Source organism: Rousettus aegyptiacus, unplaced genomic scaffold (assembly GCF_014176215.1).
Source record: "Rousettus aegyptiacus isolate mRouAeg1 unplaced genomic scaffold, mRouAeg1.p scaffold_m13_p_3, whole genome shotgun sequence".
Classification (NCBI taxonomy): Eukaryota; Metazoa; Chordata; class Mammalia; order Chiroptera; family Pteropodidae; genus Rousettus; species Rousettus aegyptiacus.
In genome coordinates this window covers 93,071,015-93,079,030 of record NW_023416306.1, presented here as the reverse complement: position 1 = coordinate 93,079,030, position 8,016 = coordinate 93,071,015, and the positions used below count along the sequence as shown (strand labels likewise).

Sequence of the window (8,016 nt, the reverse complement as noted above, 5' to 3'; positions counted from 1 at the left end):
TCAACTTTTAAATTACATTCGGATCTAGGTAAATAGTTTAACTTTGTCAAGGTTCATTTTATGAAAAAAATGTCTCTTTTACTCATTTACTTATGGGACAAATGAGTAAGCAAAAGTATGTTGTATTTTCCTGGACCTCTAAAGTCCTTAAGAGATATTGTCCACATTTAACAAATTTAAATTCTATACTAAAAACAAACTTGTTTTCTCAGTTCTAAATTTGTTCTCTTCTTTATTATTTAAAGAATTTTATTTTAAGCTTTTTATTACATCTACATTTGTTTACATCATCCCCCTTTTACTTATTGATTTTAAAATTAGAATAAAGAAAATTTGTGAAAATATTAAGGTCTTGGTCTAAGTCAAGGGGCAAGCTTGTTTATTATTTTAAGTTTTACTACTGAGTAAAATTCTGCCTCACGCCCTGACTTTCATAGTAACCTATAGCAAAGTTTATGAGATCTAGATCTCATAGCATTTCTCTATTTAAGATAAACCATAATAAGTCACAAACTGACAAGAACTGTATTACTGTGTATTTAAAACATATAAATTATATACATATATATACACATATATTCATACTTTCCATGTCTATATGTACGAATTATAATTTGGGGTTAATTTTTGCTCTTCTTTCCTAGTTTCCTAACTTTCATGTCAGATCATTGTGTTGGAAATGAAGTCACAAATTCTGATCAGTTCATCGTTTCCCTCTGTTTTCTGCTCAGTGATTTTCTCCGGCAGGTGAATGCACATCTGTTCCTTACTCAGGCTCACATTGAAAGCCAAGGCCTCTCTTTGGGCCTGGTCTTGGACCTGGGCGATCTCCTCGTTTTCCAGTTTGAGTTTCTCTTCCATGTGGAACTTCAACACTCAGTATCTTGGGCCTTCCTTTTCAAATCTTACTATGTAATCCTCAACACACTTTAGTGATTCTTCATTCATGCCTGGCCTTTGATCACCTCTTTCTGTTTCTCAAAACGCTCGAAGAGGTCAGAGAAAGCCTTGTCTGTAGAGTTCAGGTTCGCAGTAAGTTGGCTTTTTTCTTTCAGAAACTCCTGGATTTTGACTTTGACAAGTTCCTTTTGACCCTCCATTGCCTGCTACCCGATCCCCTCAAACTTGCCCATGATTTTCCCTAACTCTGAGTTTTTCACGTGGAGCTCCTCACACCTACTCTTCAGCAACAATCTTTCTTTCGGTATCACTTCCACAGCCAGTTCTGGGGCATTCTGGCTGTATTGCAGTATGTCCATGTTGGGCACCGTGGGCAGCAGGGGACCCCCCAGGCTTGAGAATACACAGGGGCGAGCCGAACACAGGAACATCCAGAGCTCCTGGGAAATCAAGTTCCATCATCTTCGCCTCAGGTAAACTTCCTGAGGAAGGAGCTTCTGCATCATGCGCAGGTGTTGTCTCAGAGACACCCATACCGATCTCTGACGGCTGCCTCTTCAAGAGCCGGTGGGACTTGAGGTATAAGGACTGTTTCCTCAGGCCAGTTCCTTAAATGAGGAAGTCTCGACTGCTCCAGGTGATGCACCTCGGGCCCCCTGCCTCGAACCCCAGCTGGGTCTCAGAAGTTCTCCTCATTCAGATCCCAGGCAGGCTCTGACCCTTGCAAAGGACTGGGGTGTGCTTCGACTGTGGGCGGGAGCAGGTGCGCTTGAAGAAGCCTCCCTTGGCTGCTCCCTCTCTTGGTCGCCCGTTGTCTGCACCACAAGAGTGCCACCCTCTGAGGCTGAAGGTATCTGCCAGCATGGAGGTAAGTTCTCTTCCGGCCACAGACCAGGCCCGCCTTCTCTGAGGGTGTTCTGGAGGGCCGGACCTCTTTGCCACCTTTGAAGTGATTTAAGTTTGAGTCATCTAGCTTATTCCAGTCCAAGTTGTAAGGCCACAGGGAGAGGGAATGGGATCCTCGCCCACCTTCTCGGGGGCCTTTTCCTGCCGCACCCCTGATCTTGAGGGAGGTTTTGACGTTTCATCTCTTTCCCAGTTTCCTTGGTGGGGAAAACGTTTTGCTGGTAGTGCCATAGAGAAGTCAAATTCTAGCCTTCAGGACTCAATTCTAGAAGAGTCGTCCATTTGGCCATTGGCCTCTTCCTAATGAAGACTTGTGGAGTGGTCTCTCCAGCTTTCCGAGGGCCAGCCAGCAGAGTGAGGAAGCAGAGTCCATTGGCAAGCTTTCTCTCCTGACTCTGTGGGACATCATTCTGAAACGGTCTTCTAGGATTTTAGAAGTGGATGTAACAGTTTTCTCTAAAAATAAGAACTAACATTTTCCTCCAAAGTTTGCTCAGTGCTGCCAGACATTTGTCCTGGAGATGCTATTTGGTTTTCAAGACTTCTCTGGGTCTGGGAGAGTTTGAGGAACCTAAAAATTTCCTAAATTCCTCTACATTTCCCTCTAAGCCATGTTTTAGCTGCATTTTACCTGCTTGGGCTACTATAAAAAAATATCACAAATTGGGTGGCTTAAATAACAGAGATTTATTTTCTCCTAGTTCTGGAGGTTAGGAAGGTCAAGAACAAGTTGTCAACCAATTTGGTTTCTGGTGAGAGCTCTTTTCTGGCTTGCATATGGCTGCCTTCTTGCTGTGCCTTCATATGGCGGAGAACTCAAGCTCTCTGATGTCTCTTATAAAGACACTAATCTTATCATAGCAAGCCCCACCCTTGTTATCTCATTTAACTTTATCCCCAAATTAGTCATATTAGAAAGTGGGACTTTAACATATGAATTTTAGAGGGACATAATTCAGTCCACAGCAATTACTGTCATTTATTTCACTTACCCATATAATGTAATCACCCAATACAATTTTACTAGTGTTACTTTAAGCAAGCTATTATCTTTTAGCTAAATTAGGAATACAAAAATAGAATATTTTGCCTTCATTTATTCCTTCTTTGATATTCTTCTTTTATTTATGTAGATTGAAGTTCTGACTTAAATCGGTTTTCTTCTGCCTGAAGATTTTAACATTTCGTGAAGGGCAAGTTGGCTGGCAATGAATTTCATGTTTCTGATTAATCTGAGAAAGTCTTCATTTCTCCTTCATTTTTGAAGAGTAATTTCAGAGGAATTTCAGATTGGCATATTTTTCCTTTTAACTGTTTAAGTATTTTGCCCAACTTTCTTCTTACATGGTTCCTAATGAGTTTACTGTAACCCTTGTTTTTCATTTATTTCCTAATTCTTCCACTATTTTCTTTTTCTGTTTGGTGGTCTATGGTTTAAGTATGATGTGCTTGGGTCATTTTTTGCTTGTTTTGTGCTTATTCTGCTTTGTGTTCTCTGAGCTTCCCTAATATATGTTTTGGTAACTGCCAGTAATTTTAATAGGTGCTCAGCCATTATTATTTAAAATATTTTTTCTGTTTCTGTCTTTTTTTTTTTTTTTTGTCTTTTGTTATTCCAGTTAGAGGTATGATACAACTTTTGAAATTGTCCCACAGTTCTTTTTCTTTTTCCATTTTTTTTCTCTTTGAACTTCAGTTTGGAAAGTTTTTTGTTTAAATAGATTTTATTTTTTGGAGAAGTTTTAAGTTCACAGCAAAATTTAGTAGATGGTACAGAGTTCTCACATACTCCCTATCTTCATACACATACATCCTTCCCCACAAACTATAGCACACACCAGAGTGATACATCTGTTATAATCCAACGCCTACATTAACACATTGTCATCCAAAGTCTATAGTTTATATTATAGTTTACTCTTAATAGTTTGGGAACTTTTATTGATATGCCTTAAGTTCACTAAGTTCTCAGTTGTGTCACCTACCAATGAGTACATCTAAGACATTCTTCATTTCCTCACTGTTTTTGATTTCTAGCATTTACTCTTGATTCTTTCTTGTAGTTTCCATCTGTTTGTTAATATTACCCACCTGTTATTGCATGTTGTCTGCTTTTTCTATCAGAAACTTTAACATGTTAATTATTGCTATTTAAATTCCTTAAGTCCAGCATCCATTTTAGATCAGATTCTGGTTCTGACGATTGCTTTATCTCTTGAATGTTTGTTCTTGCCTTTCGGCATGCCTTTTAATTTTTTGTTGTGTACCAGATGGGTGATACTATGTAATAGGAACTGAAGTAAATAGATTTTTAGTATTTATGTTAATCTGGCTAAGAGTCAGGTTGTGTTTCATATTTGCTGTATCTGTAGGTACCAGAGGATTCAAATTCCTGTAATGTCCTATAATTCTATAATTATCTCCCCTCTTGACTTTGAGGCTTCTCTGTATACTCCTACTCAGAGAAAGTATGCATCTTGTAGCTCTTTGAACTGTAATCTGCTGGAGCAGTATTAGTGTAGTGGAAAACCATGGTTGAGAGAGAGCACTCCATAACACACATGAGTATCTGTCTTTCAGTGGGCCTGTGTCTCAGGGCTATGGCCTTCACAAGTGTTTTTGTCTCCCATCCCTATTCACTTCCCTGAGTTTAGTAGTCTCAGTCTACTTTATTGACATTCTGAATAGCGCTATTTTTTTCTCCTTTGATGAAATAAATCTAGAGGGGACTGTCGTTGGGAGGAATTCCTTTCCCCAGTGGAAATAAAGGTTTAAAATTTCACAATTGTGCTCTGACAGAGTATTATCTCATGAAGAGTAAGTTTTTGTTACGGAGAATGTTCTGGACATGTTTCACAATGTTGTTCTTCCTCATTCCCCTGTCTGTCATGGCTACAGTGGTTCTTAGATCCTCACCATGACAATGTGATGAGATTCGTGGCAGGAAAGCTCATGAAAGTGTAGGCCCCATCATCCTGAGGTCACCGGGAGTTTTTTACTTTCATTTTAGTCCAACAGAGTATGTAGCGATTTATCGAAATTACCATTTAAGAGTTCCCACCAACTTATGGCTCTAGCAGCTTCTTTTCCAGGTAAGCAGATCTTAGCTGTGATTCACCCTTCTCTCCAGATTTGAGTGGTGGCTTGCCCTGCAATTTCTAATGGATCTAAGAAATATCATTGGTTTTCAGATTTGTCCAGGTTTTTATTTCTTGTAAGGATTAGTGTCCACTTCTAAGCTCTTTATATTTTAGAACTGAAAGTGCAACTTCTACCATGCCTCTTTTGCTAAATATTTAAAATTAATTGTAAGTAGTTTCAACATCTGAGCATTTCTATTTCAACTAATTTAAGTTCAGAATACCTGAGCATTATCAAGTACGCTGTAGTGATCTAATTTTTGCATTATAATTTGGGGCATGCTTCTGCTGATGTTTGAATAGAATCTTAAATGGAAATTCATGTAAAAATGTTTAAGGATGTCTATTGCATTTTTTAAAATCTTCCACAAATATAACAATATATATGCAAAAATATACTTGGTATAGTGCATTGAACACACTTTTTTGGTATGTGCAATAGCAATTAGCTGTAATTTAGTTGAATATAGATTTATTAAATACTGGAGGACTTCTCTATCACTGACTTTGCTGAAGTGTTATTACTCCTTTCTAAATAAGGGCTAAGTGAATTTGATTCGAAATGCTAGTGGTCTAAAGCAGCATAGGCATTTGAAGTTCGCTGGCCCTGCTGCTTTGGAGAGGACATCTAGCTGTCCTATTAATACTTTAGGAACTGACCTCAGGGAACAACAGCTTATTTCTTTCCTCATTTTGAATATTTTGCTCACATTAAAATATAAATTTTATGTTAAAGGGGAAAATAAATCATTGTGACACTATAACTGAATCTGCAGCAAATTCTATTCATTCTGCTGCTGTACAAGTAGTGGACTTGGATGAATTAGAGGTGCTGATTCTAGAGGTTTCAAAAGTAAATGGGAGCCAAAAATAGAATCAGTCACAAACCAGTAGGGGATTATAGCAATGTCCTACGCAACCGATTTTTTGTTATTTGAACAAATAGATTTTAAACTACATTAATGATTTGAGAAATTATCCATGCAGGTACTATAAATAATCTAATGAACACAGACACAGTCTCTTAAAAAATCTTATCTTAAAATATGTGGAATAATTGTATTATCAAGTGATATTTTTCCTGCTCTTATATGTTACTTTGTGTATATTTCAATTTCATTTTCCTGTGACTTTAGTTTAGAAATAAAATTCAAATATAATTTTCAAAATGATCTTACTTTAAAATTCTTTTTTTTTTTTTTTTTGCCAGTGAACTATGCTCTGTGTCTGACATGTTTCCAGTACAACTCAGAATCCAAAATGGCAAGGTTTCTTTAAATTGCTAAATGGTTTATAAAATTAAATTACATTAAAGTACCTTAAGAAAAAAAATCTTAGTAGAAACCTAATTAGTATTAAAGTAAATAATAATTATTAAATTAATTAAATATTAACTCAACCAATGGTGAAACCACTAATTATTTATTACGTGAAAGAATCATTTGACAGAAATTTTATAACTGTGTGGATTATCTGTTTCTGTCATGCCACTAAATTTTTATAGAAAAGCATATGTGTTTTGATTCATGATAGACTATAGACCTATTTAAGAAAATATTGTACACTCGGATTAATAGAAAATCAAAGGGAAAAGACTCAATAAGTTTAATGTGCTATAGTTAACTAGAAAATTATGACTAAGTTGATGACATGTGGTCACTTTCCACCTAAAACTCAAGATGCATGAGCCTCTTTTTCTGACCAACACTTCATCATTTTCAGGCTTATCAATGAGAGACTCCCCAAAGAAACAAGAAGTGTCTTGTTTGCCCAGTTCTAGAATTATGTTTGACTGGTGCTGTTTCTCAAAGTCACATCTTAATTTGTTTCCTGGGCTTCACTGGAAATTGTTTGATGCATCATCACATTCATGTTTGCAGTCTCGAAAGTGAATCTTTTCCAGAATAAGAAGACCAGAGAAGACTTTTAAATGTAGTTTAAAAATGAAAATACATCCTAAAGATAAAAATTATGGGGAAAACAATCTTCAACAAATTTGAACTCACACAATGTGTAAGGACTTCAGGAAATAGTAATGCAGTGTTATTTATGCTGTTCTATGCTCAGTACAGGTTTACATTCACATCATTTTAGTTCAAGTCATAGTTTAGTAATGTTTTAATAAATTTTTATAATAAAATGAAGCAGGCACAGTAATAGAACAGGTTATCTCTAGCTGAACTTATTAACATGCTATCTAAAGAAGTAGTAGCTGAGCCCTGACTTTGAAGTTCCCTGAGGCTAGGAGTGCATGTGAGCAATATAAGACCACATAGCATGAGAATGAGGAAAATATTCTCCATCATAGAGAACACCTCAGTTTTTCTTCAGTAGAGGTATATTGTTACTAGAATTTAGAATTGAAACTTGGCTCTGGCCAGTGTGTTGAAGAAATGGCTTCAGATTTAACAAATATTATTCTGGAAGCATTTTTGGCCTGGGTGCAGTAAGGAGGTAATCACAGTTATACAGACAATAGAAATAAAAAACTATATTTATATTTTGTCAATATAAATAAAAAACTAGAGTATTGTGACCTGGGACATCTTACTTAACTACAGTGAGTTTCAGTTTGTTTACATGTAAAAATGTGGATAATATCCCCTCCCCCCATAAGCCTGATGAAAGGGTTATATGCAATAATGTTATAATAAAGTAATAGAAAAATAGGGGAACTTTATATAATACTGGAAAATAAGTGGGTCCCATCCAAAGGCCATAAATATAAAGATTTTTTTTTCTAGATTGAATGCATATGGCATGATATTGAAATGTGACATAAACCATTGACTCAAAATTCATCTTAAAAATGTGAAAACAAAGTAAGATCCTGTTACATCTATTTAGAGGCAACAGGCTGAAGACAGTGTGATATTATAGGACAGATTGGGAAATTCAGTGTTAGCTTTTTTGCATTCCACTGCATCAGTAGTTTTCAAAATGAACTACCCTTTACTTGTATGGAAGGCAAATACCTGAGAAGCTGTAGATAATCGCACTATATATTTAGAATACAGACCAAAGATACAAGTGATAGTAACAATAGAAATTGTCACCTCTCCCTGACAAG

At 36.4% G+C, this 8,016-nt stretch overlaps 1 pseudogene; it reads right to left on the bottom strand.

Annotated features, from left to right (window-relative positions):
* Positions 1-608: 608 nt before the first annotated feature.
* LOC118615092 lies at positions 609-5,227 on the bottom strand (annotated as a pseudogene).
* Between the last annotated feature and the right edge of the window lie 2,789 nt (positions 5,228-8,016).